This window comes from Orcinus orca, chromosome 9 (genome assembly GCF_937001465.1).
Source record: "Orcinus orca chromosome 9, mOrcOrc1.1, whole genome shotgun sequence".
NCBI lineage: Eukaryota > Metazoa > Chordata > Mammalia > Artiodactyla > Delphinidae > Orcinus > Orcinus orca.
Window position 1 is genome coordinate 22,074,164 of NC_064567.1, and position 21,543 is coordinate 22,095,706.

Sequence of the window (21,543 nt, forward strand, 5' to 3'; positions counted from 1 at the left end):
TTCCATCTTGTCACCAACTCACTGTGTAGACTCCTTCAGGTCACTGGAAGCAAATCTTTACAGAGTGTGGTAGGCAGCCTCCAAGATAGCCACAATGATCCTTGTCTCCTGGTATTCACATCCTTGTGTTGTGCCCTCCTACACTGGACAGGGCCAACTTGACCTGTTTTTCAGGAGACTGCAGAAATGAAAGTGTGTGCCCTTCAAAGCTAGGTGATAAATATCATGGCTTCCGCCTTGCTCTCTCTTGGATCACTGGCTCTGGGGAGCCAGCTGTCATGTTGTAAGGACACTCAAGAAGCCCTATAAAGAGGTCTATGTGCTGAAGAACTCAGTGCCAGTAATTATCCCTCACTTGCCAGGCATCTGAGTGAGCCATCTGAGAAGAAGATCCTCCAGCCCCATCAAGCCTCTAGATGACTATAGCCCTGGAAGACACCTTAACTGCAACGTCCTGAGAGTCCCTGAGCCAGAGCCACCCAGATAAGAAGCTCCTGAGTTCCTGACCCACAGAAACTGTGTAAGAAAATTAATGTTTATTGTTTTAAGCTGTTAAATTTTAGGATAGTTTTTTACATCTCAAGAGATAACTGATACACAGAGAGAAAGAAGCACAGCCCTTGGGACTTCTCTTTGCCGAAAGGCAAGAGGCCTGTTTTCCTGCTTCTTCCAGTCAAAACTCTACTAGAGAAGAAACTGGCTAAAAGTGCAAAGTGTAGATGATACTGAATACTAAAATAACAATGTAATAGCAGCTATCATTTGTTGAACATCTACCATGAGCCAGTCATCATACTGTAAAGTTTACACTTATGATCTCATTTCATCTTTAAGAGGCCAATGAGGTAGGTATTACTGTCCTTGTTTTTCAGATGAGAAAATCCAGGTTCAGAATGAATAATTTATCTAAGAAAATATAGATGGAAAATGGCAAGGCTGGAATTTAAACCCAATCCATCTGATGACAAAGCCCATGCTTTCTTCAACCGACTTGGGGTCCATTTATTATATAATATATATGTCTACTAAATGAAAATATGGGTCCCTTTGTTTTTCCATTGTTCCTAAAGGTTGTTTCTCATGATACCATTTGTGATTTTCTAGAGATGCTGCTTCTGCTACAATTACATGCTCCCAGAGGTTATGGAACAGGCTCTCCTATACTCTCTGAAATTCTTATGTAATTCCCACAGCCTTTCTCTACACTAAAAAAAAATGATGAATTAAAAAAACAGGCAATGGCACCAGAAGTTTCTAGAAGTTATTTACATGGCAAGCTCAAGTATTTCAGAACAGATTTTAAATTCAGGAAGGGGCCAAGAAGACCTCTGCTGAGCAAAGTGATCAGGTTCATGAACTTCACTTTACTTGGGTCCCTGCTAAGTCTACCTACTCTTTTTTAAAAAAAAAAAACATATATGGGGGACTTCCCTGGTGGCACAGTGGTTAAGAATCCACCTGCCAATGCAGGGGACATGGGTTTGAGCCCTGGTCCGGGAAGATCCTACATGCCATGGAGCAACTAAGCCCCTGCGCCACAACTACTGAGCCCACATGCATACAGTCCATGCTCCGCAACAAGAGAAGTCACCGCAATGAGAAGCCCACGCACTGCAAAGAAGAGTAGCCCCCTCTCGCCGCAACTAGAGAAAGCCCAGGCACAGCAACAAAGACCCAAACACAGCCATAAATAAATAAGTTAATAAATAAATTTACAAAAAAAAAGGAAAAAACACATATGGGAACATACTAATAACACTGTTGTATACACTGTATTTTTCAATTAACATTTGAAGATTATTCCCTATTAGCACATACAGATCCACCTCACTCATTTAAGGGCTGAGTAGTGTTTCACTGTAGTAATGCACCAAACGTGTTTTTATCCAGCACTCTACTGATGAACATTTAGTTGCTTACCAGTCTTTTGTGACTATAAACAATGCTGTCATGAACATCCTTAATACTCACAATCTATCCATGAGCTAAACGAGCCCAATGAACTTGTTTCCAGAGGAGGGGAAAGGGTTGCTAGAGGAAGGTGGCCTGAGGAAGGAGACATGAAAACTCTAAAAAGCAGACACAAGAGTTAAAGAAGCAAAACAGGCTGCGCTGTTCAGCAAAAGGATTGAGCAGTCCAGTACAGCACAGAAGGCCTTCAAGATACAACAACTGACATTCAGAAGGCCACTCAGTCATGAAGAACAGAGCTTAAATCTCTTCTACATACTCTGTTTAAGAAGGCAGGAAAGTGTGAAAACCCATTTTAGAATTATTTTCATCTAAAATGATTAATCTAAGGAAAAGTTCAGCACTTGAAGGGACAAATGTCAACTACTTATATAACACATACAATAACCCAGGGAGTTAGAGTGCTTTTATACAAAAATTGATTTCATTTTGGGGAAGAAAGGAGGGCAGACAAAGCCTATAAAAAATACAGAAGATGGGCTCTTGAAAGAGGTAGGAAATATTATGTATCCTGGACAATGCTCAGGAGAGCCTTTCTCCTCTTCTGCTGGAGGAATCTGATGAGTATCTCCTAATTTTGGCACAGCTTATGCTGGGGAGAAGAATGTTTTTGACATGAGAGGAAAAGGCCATTCTTTAAACTGGCATCTGACCCAAAAGCCAGGACCCTGGTGACCCGCAAAGATCTTTTGAGAGGACCTCCTCAGAAGGCTCCTGCCAAGTTCCTTTAGCTCTCTTTGGTGTAGGACTCAGTTCTGACTAATTAGAGGGTGGAGAACCTCTCCTGATGTGTTTGTTCTCTGAGGAGCTCCCATTCAACAACACTAGTAATAATAAACCATGAGTAATTACTGGATTGTTGCTGCAATTAGCAACACAACCACCAGCATCATGCTGAGTGCTTTATGCAGCTTGGTGGCATGTGAAACAGACAAGAGTGCTGAGATCAGAGTACAGAGGAGGACCCAAGAGGTAGGTTGGAGAATCTTCGCAGAAGCGGAAGACTGAGGGGAACAGCTAGTTGAGGGCGAGGTAGGTAGGACGGGACAGCAAGTTACAGTATGGAAAAGGAAAGAATTATCAACAAGTTTGCAGGGGCTTTGAGGGTGGACCAACTGTTGGAAGACTATTTACAGAAGAGGCACAGGAGGGGAAAAGAAGGGCACTTGCTTGAAAGGAGCTTTGCTCCCCACATTTTTTGTTTCTGTTTCCCATTTATAGCTAGGGCCTTGGAGAATAATCATATCCTTCAATTTGATCTAAAAATTTAAAGATCACAGCTTCCCTGGTGGCGCAGTGGTTGAAAGTCCGCCTGCCGATGCAGGGGACACGGGTTCGTGCCCCGGTCCGGGAAGATCCCACATGCCGCGGATCGGCTGGGTCCGTAAGCCATGGCCGCTGAGCCTGCGCGTCCGGAGACCGTGCTCCGCAACGGCAGAGGCCACAACAGTGAGAGGCCCGCGTACCGCAAAAACAAAACAAACAAATAAAAAAAAATTTAAAGATCAGACTCACAGAATAAGGGAACTGGAAGGATCTCAGCAGGAATAGAGTGAAATGCTCAGATGAAACACTTCAGTGAGAAACCAAAACAAGGGTATTTCCTCCAATTGGGGTTAAGTTGTAGATGATGGGCCTCAAGACCATCTTCAGGTCTGAAGTCTTGGTAGAGTTTTTGTTTTTTCAGCTCAATGCTAATGATTGTCGGGGGAACCCCTCACCTAAGCCTGTTATGCTCAACACATGTTCATTTTGGACAGGAAGGTGAGGGGTTCCCCTCTACCCACCGTACCACCACCTCAGTTTGATGAAGATGGCCGCACGCGACAGCTACCATCACACAGACTTGACATAAATTCAGCCTATCACTAACAACAAAAAAAGACTACAACATAGGAAGGCTGACTTGCAGCTCTTCTCCCGCTCCATTTCAAGTATCCTCTCAGAGCATTTCCTTATAACCAATAAACTCAGTGAGTACTTACAGACAGTGGTGCAGGTAGGACACACTTGGTACTCAGGGTCCGACAGGGAAGCCAGAGCTTTGGCTACACACCTTGCCACCTCATCCTAGGAGTGGGGAAATCATCAGAGTGAGAAAGAATGGATCCCGAAGCCAGACATTCCTCAGCTGTGCTGTACTGCAGTGGTTTGAAAAATTCCCGACCCCACCCTCAATGTTCCCTCCTGGTCTCCTTCTTTCCCAACCAACCAGAGCAAAGGCCTGACTATGAAGTGAGGGAAATGGTATGGTTCCTCCAACTCCTTCTCTTATCCTCAGTTCTTTACTTCCAGTTTGGGGCAGGGGGTAAGGAGAGAGGTGGAAGAAGACCAGATAAGCATTCTGAAGCATGTATATTATAAACACAAATTGGAGGAACTGTATTCAAGCTCTTCATAGATCTGGAAGGCTGCTCACCAGCCCATTAGAAATCTAATAAAGGCACAACCATCTTCACCTATCCTGAGGGAAGGGAATGTCATGTTCATGAACATGAGGGAAGGGCAAGTATGTTCAAGAGAAAACCTTCTAAGAGTTAGGTGCTCCCAGAGAGGAGGTGGAGACAGGGATGCCATATATGGATGTGCCCTACACAGAGCACCTCGAGAGCAGAATCTAGTCCACACCTGGCCAGCCCTGGGTGGGGCTGCATCTGCTGGGAGGCGTGTGAGCTAGCTGTGGCCCCGGGCAGAGGGGCACACTCAAGCAGACCAGCGCGGAGAGAGAGGCCTGCAGTCACTCTGTGGATGCCAGCCCTACTCCAGTCAGTTCACCCTAAGTGCCTGCTCACATCCTGGGGTGAGTCATTGCATGTGACCCAGAGCACCCCTAGGCTGTGGCCTACACCCTACTTAAACTCTACCTTACACCAAGTGAGGAGCACCTCCCCCTTGCCCACCACAATGCTACCCACAGTTCTTGGCAAGCAGTGGGTCTGCAATATGTTTTGGTCGGAAAAACAAGTGAGAAGGAAAGACAGGGTTGGGTTTGGTTCTTGGAACTCACAGCAAACTCAGAAATAAGAGGCATCATCTTCTTCCTATTCCCAGTAGGTCTGATGGCACACTGCAAAGAACAGAGAGAGAATACTGGGGCTTCTTGAAATAAGCCCTGCTCCTGGACTTTGCAGCACCCAGGGGAAAAGCATGCCCAGGGCTGGATGCAGCCCCGCTTACCAGCTCATCAGCATCCGGGGCCTTTTTGACCATGTACCCACATGGATACGTCAGCAGCTGTGCGTAGCTGTGCAGGTCGATGAAGCATGTGAAATTCCCACGTTCCTGGATGAAATCTACCACCAGTTTCACCTCCACTTCTGAACTGGCGTGGGCTCCATGGTATACTTCGGAACAAGGGTTGTCACTGGCTCCCTCTCCTGTGGGGGGTGGCCGAAGCAGAAACCTTAACCCATAGGCTAAGGAAACAAAAATGCAGGGTACTCTACCCAGAGGAGGGGGAGAAGGCATAGGCAGGCCATTACTAGCTTCTCCCTGAGAATCTGGTCCATAGTGTATGTAAATTGCAGGGAGGGTGTGGCAGTGGGGTGCTGGATGTGCCACACATGGGCAGGAAAACTGGTAGAACTCCTCTAAATGGAGAGAGCTGACCTTGTATTGTATCACCAACAGTTGTCATAAATAATTAATATCATACTTGACGGTGAGTTGTCAATTAATAAGTATTCTAGATAATTAATATGAATACCAATTAATAATGAAAATGACTCCATTTATTCTGGTGTCAACTCATTCTCTTGGTTCAGATCTTAATGGCCAAGTGCTGCCAAAGATAATCTATTGTTGTGGCTAAAATCTCTTGATTATTTGACAGGTATTTAGAATTACTGCCTTCTGTATTACCTCACAATATAGGCCCCTAAGGTATCTGGTGTATGTGTGAAACCACCCCTGTTGTAACTTAACTTTGACACCCTCAATTCCCACATTTGTATCAGCTCCTTTCCCACAGTCACATTATTTTTCCCCCAGTGGTTTTTGTGGTATTTCTATGCAAGTAAGAGAATTAAAACCATTACATTAAAACATTACACTAAAAACAAAACATCAGTACAGCTGAATAGTGAAAGAGAGCTCTCGGGCTTTGAAATTGAAAAGTGAGTTTAGGTCCTAATTCTTATCAACCATATGCTCTTGAGATTGTCTCTGAGCTTCAATTGTTTCATTTCAGACAAGAAAACTCAGTCTCCAAGTCAGAAGAATAAATAAGATTATACATGGGAAGGTACCTGGCACATAGTTGGCACTATTGTGGGGATGATTTTTAAATAACTGGAACTCAGAACCCAGGACTCCTAATTCTCATTCTCTTTCCATGACATCAAAGGGCTGAGGTTCATATTTACACATCTAAGGGTAAACTGCTGTAGTTTAATCCTCACAATGTGATCTTGCCTGTTGGGGTAACAGTGCTAATTGCTCTCTTCTGAGTTGCCACCAACAGCCCTTCCACCCATCCGGTATTGCCCAGAAGCTGGGATGGCCAGGGTACAAAGCAGGCCCATGAATTTATATATATAAGACAGAATAGTTTTTAAAATAGTAGCATTCTCTCAGGAGGACAGGAATTGTTCCTCCATTCCCTTTCAAAATTACAAATAATAATAGTAAAATGATACATAGAGAGAATAAGGGACTTACCCAAGTTTCTCAATGAACCAGCAATGGAACTAGCCTGGAAACCAGCTCCCTCACTGCCAGCTCAGAGGCCTGTGGACCAGACTACCCAGGGGTAGCAGGATTTAAAAACTGTCTCCCCAACCTACCTGCAAAACTAACACTCCAATTTCTATTTGGATCAGTACCAACGCAGGAGCTTCCAGGATTTAGAGACCGTGTCTTCCTCCATAATCGGTTCGGAAAAATTCACGAAGGAAGGAACAACATTCAGAGATGCGTCAGGGCACAGGAGAGGTGAAGGTTTTCTTTGGGGGACTATGATGGAGATGGCACCATGGATGGGACAAGCTGCCTGCAGCTCTGGAGGCAACTCCAGAGATCTGGAGGATCATCGGGGCTTCAGCCCTCACTAACTGCGGAGTCTCTCATGCCCCAGAGAGAGGAGGTTTAGCCCTTCTGGCCCGGAGAAAAGGACCTCGCCAAAATGCCCTGATGGGACCCAGGCTGACACCATCTGAGTCCACTGAATAACTTTGGGCTTCAGTAAAAGTGGGACAAATGGACATTATGGGCCTCAGTGATCACTGATGTGACAGGAAGTGCACGGCAACTATTTTATCCTTGCCTAAAAAATTAACCTGACTCCAACCAAGCATCTAGATCTGACCACAAGTGAATAGGAAATACAGGAGATGAGGGAATAAATTAAATGGCATAGAACAAAGAAGCCATCAGGCAAATTCAGAATGTGACACATTCTACAGGACAATTTACTTGGTTTCTCCAACAAATGAATGACATTTTAAAAGATATGTTGGGGGGGGCGGGGGTGGTACCACTGTAGAATAAAAAAGCCTGCAGAGCCGTAACAACCAAATGCAGGTACAGACCTTATTTGGATCCTGATTTCAACAAACTTGTCTCAAAAGACAGTTTAAAGATAATTAGGGATATCAGATGATATTAAAGAACTTCCATTAATTTTTTACAGTTGATAGTGGTATATTGTTCGTTGTTTTAATTATCATCAGCTAGAGATGACTACTAAAGAAGTTTGAATGAAGTAACCTTATGTCTGGGATTTGCTTTAAAATACATCAGGAAAAATGTGTGGGAGGGAAAGAAATGAAAAGAAGATTGGTAAAGTGCTGATAATTGTTCAAGATCCATAATAGGGAGTTCATTAGACTATCCTCTCTAAGAAAAAAATATTCCCTGGTGACTCTTAGCTCAGAGAATGACTGGAAAATGAGACCCCAAGGAAGCTCCTAACGTGCACATTTTGTGGAAGTTTTCTCTAAGGTCATACAACTATTTAGTTGCAAAGCAAGGAATTCAACAAAAAAGTCTTAACTCCAAACCCAGCCTATTCTGTCAGTATTACTCACTTGAGTTTGTGTGTATACACATCCATCAGGATTGGCCACAGTCAACAAGAAAATATCCATTTTCTCCAAGATGGAGGTGATGGCTGGATCCTTCCCATAATCAGATACAGTCTAAGCAGAGACAACGAGCTTGTCAGCTGTGCCCTGCAGGCTGGGTTGCTAGGTCTAAGTCCGTTTATCTTCCCAAGATGCCCAACTCCTAGAACAGCATCCACCCTCTGCAGCCTCCCTGCCACCCTCATAGGTGCAGCGCTCTGCAAAGCCCATGGAGCACTTCAAAACCTGGGGAAACATGGTTGCCTGATGACATCAACCTCAGTGAGTCCTGGGCTGCCTTGTTTATTCATTCCTTCCAGGGGGCGGGAACAGGGGAGGGGAGAGCCGCACATCATAATAGTTATTAGGAATCTGAGCACGCCCCCTCCCCGTGCTAGGGGTAGGGAAGATGGATCCTCCACTTGCACCACCCCTCCACTGGTGCTGGCTTAAAATAGACTTTCCAGAGGGACATGGAGATAGCATGAGTTCCCTGAGGGTCTGGGTGGCCTGAAAGGGACTAAAGGTAAAGCTTACCTGAGCTTTGCTACTGAGAAGACCCTGCTCCCTTCCTGCGGGACTGACTGTGGGTCAGGGTTTTAGGGCCACCTCTGCAGCTCATTAGCTTGCTTGCTGCTATGAATGCACTTTGTCATTTAGCCACAGTGGCCTGACTATGGGGCTCTGATCTTTTGCTTCTCCAATCAGAAAAGGCACCCCCCCCAGCCTATCATGTCTGTGCATAGTGCCTTCCTATCTCATCGCCAGGGTCTAGCTGTGTGGGACGCTGCAGGGCAATCCGGGCCCAACAGAATTCTGGGGTAATACAAGGCAACATGACCTTCCTTGCGGTCCAGATCACCGTGGCCTGTGAGATCCACTCCTGGGAATGGATACCTGAATTCAGCCAAATGGTCAGCTGCTGCCTGCCTTCTCCAGTGCTGAACTGTGGAAGGAAAAAGAGGCCAGAAAATGACCCTCCTGCCCGCCTGCGTCTCCGCTCACCTCTCCTCTCCTCTTCCCAGCTCGCCCCTATTCATTTAATCAATTTAAGATCATTCAGAGACCAAATGTCTGAGGGCACCATCCCTTTATCGGGCTTCTTCGTGACCAGGGAGCTTAATTTGTTGGCTGGCAGGGCCCAGTTGCAGCACCGCAGCTCCGGGCAGCTTGAGCCACTCCAAGGTTGGAAGCAAATAGGAAGGGGAAAAAATTGCTACTGTGAATTATAATGCCCGTGTGATGAGAGATACTATTATGCCTCTTGAAAGACCTCAAATGGTAGCCCAACAGAGAGACACAAAAGTGCATGAACCAGCCTGTTCTACTTGAGGCAATAAATGAAATCAGTTTTAAAATGAGGAAAGGGAGGGTTCACTAAAGCTCTTTGTAAACAGCATGAAATGAATTCTGGCTGCTGCTTTTTAGTGTGGGGCCCCCTTGGGTCAGAGCTTGGTGCTAATGAAGCAAGGGTCTCCAGCAGTTGGCAAATAATCTAAATTCATGTAGATAATTTTACAGCAACCAGCTCAATGGCAGGTCTTCTCCCACCGGTAATTTCACCATTGCTATAAACCTGGGCTCCTCAGGGCCTGTATGGATTCAAGGGTTTGACAAATTCTAGGCACCATCACTTGTTCCATGGTTTGTAACTCCAAATTCCTTTTTATTCATTTGGCTGGATTATTTATGTAATTTATGTCACTGCCATAAATTCTCTATTTCTTTTGCCAATATAGACCTGAAATCTGTTAGAAATATCTGGAAATTAGGCTTTATGCAGCCAAGGATCATAGACTGGGCTTAAAACTACATCAACCCTAAAATCAGCTTCCTAGATTGCTTTTCCAATAAGGAAAATAAGCAGAATAGAATTTTTAGGCCCATCCCAATTTGTCTTAATATTTACAGAAGATGGGAATGGAGGGAAAATACTGTGGCCAATCTGAGAGCTTTCTAGAACACTAACCGCCTCCCATCTCTTCCTGATTCTGCTTTTCAGCCAAAACTTGGAATGCGATGTGCTCCTTCTTACTCCTCCCACATTAGGCAGAAGCAGGGGACCCTCTGTCAGACCAAATTCGAATCCGGGTAGATGTCTCCTCACCTCACCCTCCTCCCTAAAGTCAAGGAGGTCCTATAAAGCTACCTCTTTCAGAGGTGTGAGGGCTGAATCTTGGACACAAGGAACCAGGAACCTGAGTCTAGTCGGGCCCTTCAAAGTGCATGGGGCCTCACCTTCAGTACATATACTGACCGGTTTTCAAATAAATGCCCAATCTTCACCCTGCTTGCCAAGTCAGGAAAATCTCTGGCAATGCTGTCTATCTCATGGTAAATCTGAACTGTGAAAAGGTAAACACAGGAGCATTTAAAAATTTTGTTCAGCTCTGGGTGGGTATATGTGAACTTAATCTTGTTGATCTTAATGATTTTTTACAGTCCCCTAACCTGGGGGTTGTCAATATTATCGGCATGGAATACTTATTCTTAAGCAACTGCCTAAGAATCCGTTTCTACAGTTTTCTAGAGAAAAACACATTTTATTTGTCCACAAAATTATAGCCCATTAAACTAGAGTAGAGAGACTTGTGCAGATACTGCTCCAACAGTGTGGCCCTTTGCAGTATACTAGGCTCAATAATCAGCAAGGGTCCCATTTAGCCAAGGTTCTTAAAAAGCATTGCTCTCCAAACTTTTTTATCACTTTCTCCATCAGTTAAAAAAAAAATTCAGTTGGGCTTCCCTGGTGGCGCAGTGGTTGAGAATCTGCCTGCTAATGCAGGGGACACGGGTTCGAGCCCTAGTCTGGGAGGATCCCACATGCCGCGGAGCAACTAGGCCCGTGAGCCACAACTACTGATCCTGCGCGTCTGGAGCCTGTGCTCTGCAACAAGAGAGGCCACAATAGTGAGAGAGGCCTGCGCACCGCGATGAAGAGTGGCCCCCGCTTGCCACAACTAGAGAAAGCCCTCACACAGAAACGAAGACCCAACACAGCAAAAATAAATAAAATAAATTAATAAACTCCTACCCCCAACATCTTCTTAAAAAAAAAAATTCAGTATGCACCATGAATATATATAATACCACACAAGTATATTATGTACATTATAAAACAAAAAATAGAAACAAAAATTGTTGCATTGCTCAATATCAGAAAAACAAACCCAATGCAAAAATGGGCAGAAGACCTAAATAGACATTTCTCCAAAGAAAATATACAGACTGCCAACAAACACATGAAAGAATGCTCAACATCATTAATTAGAGAAATGCAAATCAAAACTACAATGAGATATCATCTCACACCAGTCAGAATCGCCATCATCTAAAAATCTACAAACAGGGCTTCCCTGGTGGTGCAGTAGTTGGGAGTCCACCTGCCGATGTGGGGGATGCGGGTTCGTGCCCCGGTTCGGGAGGATCCCACACGCCGCGGAGCAGCTGGGCCTGTGAGCCATGGCCGCTGGGCCTGCGCGTCTGGAGCCTGTGCTCCACAACGCAAAAAAAAAAAAAAAAAAAAAAAAAAAATCTACAAACAATAAATGCTGGAGAGGGTGTGGAGAAAAGGGAACCCTCTTGCACTGTTGGTGGGAATGTAAATTGATACAGTCACTATGGAGAACAGTATGGAGGTTCCTTAAAAAACTAAAAATAGAACTACCATACAACCCAGCAAACCCACTACTGGGCATATATCCTGCAAAAACCATAATTCAAAAAGAGTCATGTACCACAATATTCATTGCAGCTCTATTTACAATAGCCAGGACATGGAAGCAACCTAAGTGTCCATCAACAGACGAATGGATAGAGAAGATGTGGCACATGTCTACAATGGAATATTACTCAGCCATAAACAGAAATGAAATTGAGTTATTTGTAGTGAGGTGGATGGGTCTAAAGTCTGTCATACAGAGTGAAGTAAGTCTGAAAGAGAAAAACAAATACCATATGCTAACACATATATATGGAATCTAAAATAACAAAAACAGAAAAGGTCATGAAGAACCTAGGGGCAAGACAGGAATAAAGACACAGACCTACTAGAGAATGGACTTGAGGATACGGGGAGGGGGAAGGGTAAGCTGGGACAAAGTGAGAGAGTGGCATGGACATATATACACTACCAAATGTAAAATAGATAGCTAGTGGGAAGCAGCCACATAGCACAGGGAGATCAGCTCGGTGCTTTGTGACCACCTAGAGGTGGGGGATAGGGAGGGTGGGAGGGAGGGAGACGCAAAAGGGAAGAGATATGGGGATATATGTATATGTATAATTGATTCACTTTGTTATAAAGCAGAAACTAATACACAACTGTAAAGCAATTATACTCCAATAAAGATGTTAAAAAAAAATTGTTGCATTAACAATAAATACAGGACTTCTATGGTGGCGCAGTGGTTAAGAATCTGCCTGCCAATGCAGGGGACACGGGTTCGAGCCCTGGTCTGGGAAGATCCCACATGCCACGGAGCAACTAAGCCCGCGTGCCACAACTACTGAGCCTGCGCTCTAGAGCCCGCAAGCCACAACTGCTGAACCCATGTGCTGCAACTACTGAAGCCCATGCGCCTAGAGCCCGTGTTCCACAGCAAAAGAAGCCACCGCAATGAGAAGCCCGTGCACCACAACAAAGAGTAGCACCCTCTCGCCGCAACTAGAGAAAGCCCACGTTCAGCAACAAAGACCCAATGCAGCCAAAAATAAATAAATAAATTTATTTTAAAGATAATAATAAATACAAATATATGTAGAAATATAAATAGAAGTTGCAATAGTTTATTTCTCCATCCCAGTGGACCATCTTGCTTATACCCTGCCATACAAGCACCCCACTTTGGAAATGATTCTTCAAAGGCTTTGAGAGGGCACGTGAAGAGCTATATAAATCACGGCTACAAATGCTTCCATTTGCTTTCAGTAAAAAAAAAAAGTTTGATTTAAATGGAGTTCATCCATCTTAGTTGTTCAAACCTTTTGAGGATTGAAATAAGGAAATAAACAAATTTCTGTTTAGACCTTAAAATTGAAAGAAGGAGCTTTACCAAGAACGAAAATGTGTAATCAATATAGAATAAAATCAAGCTTAAAGGATTTATCAGACTTGCAGCCATTATGGCAGATTGAGCAGAAGCAAGAAACTACCTCCCAAATATATAGACAAGCCAGATAAAATACAATGAAAATGAGTCCCAGCCAAATTTAAAAGCCAAAAAAAAGGAAAAATTGTGGGTGCCAGAAATTTAGAGGGAACAAGGTAACACAGTAAAGGGCAGAAGATGAAGCCCCAGAACCAGATATCCACTTTAGGCACCGAGAGTTTATAGCAACCAGGAATAGGAGTAGAGGGCAATGGACCCTGCATGGGGCAAGGAGCTGGAACTTGAGAGCTGGGAATTGGTAATTCTGGCCATGCAAAGGGCCTGGAAACTCTACCCACTGACCCTAGAACGTCAGATGCCTGCCCTGAGTCGTGAGAGGAAAGAGAGTCACCCAGGAAAAGTTAAAACACTAAGCTGTGTCCAGATGAGGGGTGCAAATTCATACTGCCAACATCAGGGGAAAACTTACCCACAAAACTAACAACAATAACAGCAACCACAACAATACATACAAAGGATCTGAAACTAGAAACCCCGGCAGAGACAAACATGAAATTCCCTTTAGAGACCTAAGAAGGCCCAAGTGATTGTGGAATATGAGCTCTTAAAAGCTGTTTTTAAAAAGAACTGACTATGAACAAGTCAGAAGGGAGATGGTACACCAACCCACAGCAAAAGGCCTTGCAGGGAATGATAGATGGCTGTAAGCCAGATGACAATGATACCTAAAGCCAGAGAACAAAAGTGAGTGGATGGGAAAGTGAGGCTCCTGCAGCAGGCAGGTGAGGGGATGGAGTTTCCAGAATCTGGGGTGACATTTGCTACTGGTTAGCTCAGCTAGGGAGTGCCCCATGTTAATGAGGCTAACATCATGGGTTTGATCCCTGTGTGGGCCCTTAGCTCTGCTTTCGTCCATGGCCCTGGACTGAACTCCTAACTTTATCCAGGTGTTTTGCAGCTGTATGTCATTGGTCACAAGAGGGATCAAGGGGCAGTGCGGCTGGAAGTGTACACATTAAACAAAGCTACTGACAATCCTGGGAAAGAAGGGGAAATATTTGGTCAAGCTTTGAAAAAAACCTCATCTAGAAGAAAAATAATTCAAAGGATATGCCTCATGAAAAGCATGCCAAGGACTCTATCTTTGGATATAAAGAACATATATTCAGCTATAGGAAGAATACCAATTTAGATTTGGGGTGTCTTCCTGAGTTAATAGAGAGTTTCCAGACTAAGGAAGAAGACATTGAGGGACCTAAGAAAACCGTATGCTATGTGATTCAGTTCCATTCCAGTCCTTCTTGGTTCCTCAAATTCCAATATCATATTAAATTATTCTGCTCTAAATTTCTCATTTGAAGGGTTGGCTTACCTTGAAAGTCAGTCATCTATATAAGTGATTTCTAACTAAACACAGCACCAAAGCGCATTATGGAATAAATATACGTTATAAGTAGTCATGATAAATGAGTGGAAATATTTGGTTAACCTTGGAAATAATCACTTGTCTATTTGCCTGGGATAAGAAACACTTTAATCTGAGTGAATAAAATACAGGGATTCTGGTGGGGTATAAGAAGGTTGAATTACAAGGACTGGAAATGATTGCAATTATTTCATGGTTTTCTTTGAGGGGTTGCTTAAGAAAAGAACGAAGCACGTGGGAGAAAATGTTCAGTTTGTGTTTCACTATGCTCTTAGGTGTTGGTGGGAGATAAACAAACAAAGAATTAGAAAAGAATTGAAAAATGGATAACTAGTAAGAACCTGCTGTATAAAAAGATTTTAAAAATTCTAAAATTAAAAAAAAAAAAGAAAAGAATTGAAGAGTAGCCAATGACCTTGATCTTAACCTGCTCTGAAATACTTACAGCTTCCAGGGAATGATAGGCTCCATAGTTGAAGTTATTACTGCTCCGTTCTTGACCTTCATTGTACTGCATTTCCTCATCTTCATTATCTAAAAGGGCCTAAAACAGACAGGGCAACATTACAAAGTGATCCTTTGGGGATGGAGCTTCATGCTGTTTCCACCATATCTTGGGACATGTGGTAGCCAAGATGGCAGCACCCTTGGCACACATATCAAGAAGCACAAATGTCAAGGTGTAAAAGGAGGTCTGATTTCTTCCACATATCTATATAATCTTACTTCTTGGAGCCCAATGTACATCACCTCATTCAAAACCTACTTACTTCCTGGAAGCAACATATGTGCTATTTGGTTATTCTATACCACAAATTCTCTAGCCATCAGTCTGCATCTGGTATCCAGTGCCTCTGAAATACCCAGCTTGGGAAACCATTCAGAAACAAAGAAATTCTTACAACCACTCATACTTTGAAGGTTCCTGGCAGATGTCTGTGACATGTGAGGATGATTAATAAGCTCACAGCTGCTCACACCATCAGGAAACTCCTGGGCCAAATCACCAATTAGTCCACAAGCCACCTCAGTGAAGGAGAGAACATGAGCCAGACACTGCCCTGCTGTTCAAATACAGCTCATGAGGCTGGTGTCTGGCTTAGGCAGTGATGTTGCCTCTGCTGGGGGCTGCTGGTGACATTCTCCCTTTCTCAAAGGATGCTTTTTTTTGGCCGCACCGCACAGCACACGGGATCTTAGTTCCCCGACCAGGGATCGAACCCATGTCCCCTGCAGTGGAAGTGTGGGGTCCTAACCACTGGACCACCAGGGAATTCCCAAAGGATGCTTTTTATGACTGGTCTTCAGCACCTCCCCACCAGGGCCCCACCTTCTACCCACCATACACTCTGTTCTTCCCTCCTGACTTCAAATAAGAAAAGGGAGAGGGACTTAATACTTGTGGGGCATCTATGACATACCTGGCACTGTTAGACATTTTATGTACATTGAGCCACTTAAACTTCTCAATAAATTGTATGAAGTAGGTATAACTATTACCGTTTTACCGATGAAGAAACAGAGTCTCAAGAGGTTAACAGCTTGTCCAAAGTCACACAGCTAGCAGTTAGCAAAATCAGGATTTGGATCCAGATCTGGCTGGTTTCCTAACCCATGTATGCCCTTTCTAGTACAACATGTTCCTCTAACAAGTCACTGCACTTTACTTCCATATACTTCAATGTCTTCATCTTTTAAATGGAGAAGAATAAGACCAGAACTTGAAAATGTCTCAAGTCCACTCTGGCTGCTTGGTCCTATGTGAGACCAGTGAGGGACCTTGGCCTATCCACCTGCAGGTCTTCAACAGTCACCAAGTACTCTAAGCCCTGGGACTTCAGGAAGGATTTGACTGGCTGCAGACTGACAGAAGGGAACACGACATCCACAGGCAATCAAAGGTAGAGGGAGATTTCCAGAAGTTGAGCTGAAGAGAACAGAAGTAAAACCAGGTTAAAGGATAGTTCAGGTAAAAGGCACAATGAGCTCATTCTTCTAGAACAGCTGCCAAAAGCTTCGGTGATCCCTGAGGGGTTGGATTCTGCACAAGGGAAAACTTCGCCATTTCATAATTTTATCTGGTCAGGCCTCCCCAGCAGGCAATACCTGGCAAAGCCCAAGAAGTAATAAGTCAATGCAGACAGAAAGATGGAGCCCATTGCTGAGGCCTCTCATCTCCCTGGACAGCACTGCTGCGATCTACAGCACTTCTCCCCCACCAACCCTCTCAATTGTATAAAGGCATGTTGACTAATACAGGATTATACACAGAAACTCTTCAGGAATAACAATGCCAGTGCTGCAAGAGTCTTCTCCCACTAAAGTTAATTGATACCCAAGAGAAGGAGAACTAGGTACCTTAAAGTTGTCTGAATTCACTAGCTGACTTAGTTTGCTGATCTCATCTCCATTTCTGACATTAATCCTGAAAACTTGGTCCCTGGAGAAAGGAAAAAAAAGTAAAAGATAATGGTGAGCTTTCAGCCGGCAAATAAACCTCAGGCCTACTATCCCAGACATAACTGGGCCGAATGAGAGGAAATGGTCTAGTCTTTGGTTATAATGTATAGCCATTAAAAATAAGACTACGTGGCAAATATGAAAAAGTGCTTATGGTATAACTTTAAGGGAAATATTAAGTGAAAGAGCAGGACACAAAATTGTATGTATGCCATGATTGCAAGTATGGAAAAAGCAGATGCATTGGAAGAAAAACAGACAACGGAAATATAGCAAATGCTGACAGTGCTTATGTTCGGGTCATGGGATTATGGATGACTTACTTTTTTCCCCTCGTATCTGTTTTCTGTAATGTGGTCATATTACTTTATAATGAAAAACATATATATTTTGCAGAAAGGAATGTTCCTGAGTTACACGCAAAGCTAACTCAAGACATAAAGAAGCACTTCTTCACTGTCAGGGTCTAGGACTGAAACTCTGGCTGAATGTCCATGCTGGAAAGAGCTAGAAAAGAGAATAGACCTTCCATCCTTGGAGGGTTAGTTATTTTTCTTCTTAGCAAAGAGGGGAGAGGCTGGGTGCTCTCCCAGGCCCTTCCAGCTCCAGAACCCTATACAAATGCATGGTACTGGGGCTGAACTCGGGATTCATCCTCCCTATGGGGCCCTGATAGGGGCCAGTCCCGAATCCCCCTTTGTTATTTGTCCCGCACTTGTTTCCTATACACCATTTAGCTCCCGCAGCAGCAGCAGGGGTAGAGGCCCCTGAAGTCCTGTGTGTGGGTGGGAGAAGGCCGAGCCTGAAAAGCTGCCTTTGTGCTCTGGGCCGGCTCAGAAAGCCAGGGGAGCCATTAGGCCGTTGCTAGGTGACGGCCCGAATGAATCCACACTCGACGCTGTCACATGCGTCATCCCTTTAACACAAATGAATGCAGGAAAAGCTGCTGGAGAGGGCTGTGGGCTGAAGGACCTGTTGACAGAGAAAATGGTTCTGTCACAGGGAGCTAAACGTGCAGCCACATGTGGCAGATCAGCATCTCCTCATCAGAAAACTGGCTCAATCCGGATGGACTCTCAGAGTTTAACTTTGTTCTGGGAGCTTCTGGGGGATCTCCGTGGGGTCTAGGCTAGCATCAAGGAGGCAAGGTCCACTGCAGAGTTACTTCTGTTGCAGATGGCAAGTCTGGAGGAAACGCCATTGATGAAGCTTCACTTTCTCCCAGCTCATCCGGTCTCCACAGGGTTCTCGGAGGTGGGCAGCCAACTGCATCCCATGGGAGCTGCTGAGGCCATGGTGGAGAAGCCACTGGCTGGCGGGTCTCAGCTTGAACCCAACAGGCTTGCTAGGTGTTGGACTGCAGCCCTGCAAAGATGGGGAATCAAACCACCATTTCCCTGACACAGGAAAGCAGCCTTGCAAAAGAAACAGGTTGAAAACAGAAGAGAAATCCTTCCTCCTGGCTGAGTACAAGGACCCATCTGCAGAACTCATGCTCTGTCACAACTCACCCTAATACCCCAGAAAAAGAGGCGTCTTAAAAATGGGTGTTCTGGAAAGTGCCTGTGCATTGACATCTCTGTTAGCAAAATGAGGCATCGGTAAAATACAGCACTGACTTGAGTAATCACAAAGAGAAAGAGGAGAGAGAAGGAACAGGAAGAGGAAAAAAAAGAGAAACATAAGAATAAGGAGCTCTTAAGAGTATGAAAATCATGTTACACATTCATCCACAGCATGTGTTTTAATTCTCCCAAAGTGATAACTTCACAACAGGACTTTCATACTCCTGGGCACTGTTCATGATAAGGGAACACAGTGAATCTAACTGGCCCAGATGATGATTAAAACCACAGTGCATTTCATCATGTCCTAATTAACCCAGCTCCAAAGGATAAAGACACATCTGCAGCATGCAGAGAGACAGGGCGGAAAGGCTGGTGCAGAATGGAGCCTTTCCCCATCTGTCTCTCCTCGACCTCTCCCTTCTACACATTCTTGGCTCCAGCCTCACTGAAATTCCGAATTCACCATATACTTTGCCCTTCTATGCCTTTGCACATGCTGTTCCCTCTGCCTGGATGTCCAGCCCTTTTCTTTACCTTCCTAGCCAATCTGCCACCCAGGCCTTAGGACCAGTTCCCATCACCCACGAGGTTTTCCCCAACCAGAGCAGACAACCTTGGTGACAGACTTCAGATGGTGCTAAAAGCTGGCAGGGCGTGGGGAGAATCTTATGTTATTCTCATGAACATAAGCCCATCAATATCTAGAAACAGAGAGAACATAAGTGGGTGCCAGGTGAAGGGCAGCCTCTCTCTTGCCCTCACTGTCCTTGTCTCTATTTGGAAAATACCTTCCTGAAAGTGTGGGTGGCAGAACACAACCTATCTCCACCACCTGGAAATCTTTTCACAGACCTTAAGCTCTTTCTGAAGATGGAAGATTGGCCTGGGAAGGGGGACATGTTGGGGTTTGCAGGTTGCCATGTTCACCCCCCCTCCTACTCCACACAGGTACGTGCTCCTAGAGCTCTTCTTAACTCTGGTACTTTCCAATACCCAGGGCTGGCCAGCTGCCACCACGCAATGGCTAGTGATCCACTCTCAGTCACCCTCACATGTGTCCCATGTTCTGGAGAGTCAATAGTCACCTTGGTGCTGAGCTTCTACCTCTCCCCCTTCTACCATGTGGGCAGCCAAGTGGCCTGTTCTTTGTGCCTTTCTCACCTGCATCCCCAGCCAGGCTTAGAAGCCACCACAAGAGATGATTTCACAGAACTCTTAAATGCCAACCAGTTACTGCTGATGTTACAAGTTCTGCAACTTCTTCCTGTTCTATGCTTGCTGTGCACCTTTAGGCATCCTGGCCACCATCCTATCCTTAAGATGAGTGAATCCCAGGACAGAAGACACCAGCAGAGTGAGAGAGACTGGGGAGGTAGGTGAGTTAGATGGAATGAACAGAGACCTGGGGGTGTGGTGGGGGGAGAAACCATCATCTTCATCTCCATCAGCACTGTTCCCCCTCCAAGCCAACCTGCATCCTGGCTTCCCAACCACTTGAATGCTCAGAGGCCAGCTTCCCCTTGCTCTAAATGTTCACCAAGCTGGCTGCCTAGGCCGTGCATCCCATGGGAGCTGCTGAGGCCATGGTGGCCTCCACCTTTGCTGGGTTCCCTACTATGAGGCAAGAACAGACTTGGGGGTAAGGATGACACTATTGGTTAAAACCATCTGCAATTTGCTCAGGCACACAGCCCTTTCTGTGCAAGCGCCTATGGTGAGCACTCCAGAGCTCAGCCAAGAAACCTCAACCCAGGCGTCCGCTGCATTATAAGAGAAGTCTGTATCCTGAGAAAGAAAGATTTTTCAGCCACGTGAATAGGAGCAGCGAGAGCCTGAGAGCTCTATGCATCAGCCCACATGGCAGCAAGCGTAGTTATTACACACTTACTGCTGAGCTGCCTGTGGAAAAATCTCCTTCCCTGACCACCTGCTATGCCTAAACCCTCTGAGCTATTTGGCAGTAGAGACCAGGTGTGAACGGAAGTCATCGTTATAAACATTACTCAATCAGGGCTTCCCTGGTGGTGCAGTGGTTGAGAGTCCGCCTGCTGATGCAGGGGATGTGGGTTCATGCCCCAGTCCGAGAAGATCCCACTATGCCGCGGAGCGGCTGGGCCCGTGAGCCATGGCTGCTGGACCTGCGCGTCCGGAGCCTGTGCTCCGCAACAGGTGAGGCCACAACAGTGAGAGGCCCGCGTACCGCAAAAAAAAAAAAAATTACTCAATCACATATAAGTAATTATCTCAATAAACAATTCCAAAGTCCCTTTAGCCAGATAGTATAATGGAGAGTAAACTAACAGATATAGACAGATCAGTGAGATACAGGATTCTATCTGGAGATTAACTTGTGTTATAACAAAAGCATATGGGTTTTGCTCCAACTCCCCTGCTTACCAGCTAAGTAGCCTTGGCCAGGATTCTTAACCTTTTTTTTTTTTTAAATAGATCTTTATTGGAGTATAATTGCTCCACAATTCTGTGTTAGTTTCTGCTGTACAACAGAGTGAATCAGCCATATGCATACACATATCCCCATATCCCCTCCCTCTTGCGTCTCCCTCCCACCCTCCCTATCCCACCCCTCTAGGTGGTCAAAAAGCACCGAGCTGATCTCCCTGTGCTATGCAGCAGCTTCCCACTAGCTAGCTATTTTACATTTGGTAGTGTATATATGTCGCTGCTACTCTCACTTTGCCCCAGCTTCACCCTCCCGCTCCGTGTCCTCAAGTCAATTCTCTATGTCTACATCTTTACTCCTGCCCTGCCCATAGGTTCATCAGTACCATTTTTTTTTTTAGATTCCATATATATATATGTGTTAGCATACGGTATTTGTTTTTCTCTTTCTGACTTACTTCACTCTGTGTGACGGACTCCAGGTCCATCCACCTCACTACAAATAAGTCAATTTCGTTTCTGTTTATGGCTGAGTAATATTCCAT

At 44.8% G+C, this 21,543-nt stretch overlaps 1 protein-coding gene across 1 annotated transcript in view; it reads right to left on the reverse strand.

The window, feature by feature from the left end:
* The window catches only part of CPA5 (carboxypeptidase A5), a 90,392-nt gene that overhangs the window by 44,260 nt on the left and 24,589 nt on the right, over positions 1–21,543 (reverse strand). Inside the window, exons 3-8 of the mRNA XM_004272198.3 lie at positions 16,929–17,010; positions 16,071–16,497; positions 15,016–15,114; positions 5,149–5,348; positions 4,979–5,038; positions 3,957–4,041 (exon numbers count right to left, since the gene is read on the reverse strand). The gene's annotated coding sequence lies outside the window, so the exon portion shown is untranslated. The remainder of the gene's footprint in view (positions 1–3,956; positions 4,042–4,978; positions 5,039–5,148; positions 5,349–15,015; positions 15,115–16,070; positions 16,498–16,928; positions 17,011–21,543) is intronic.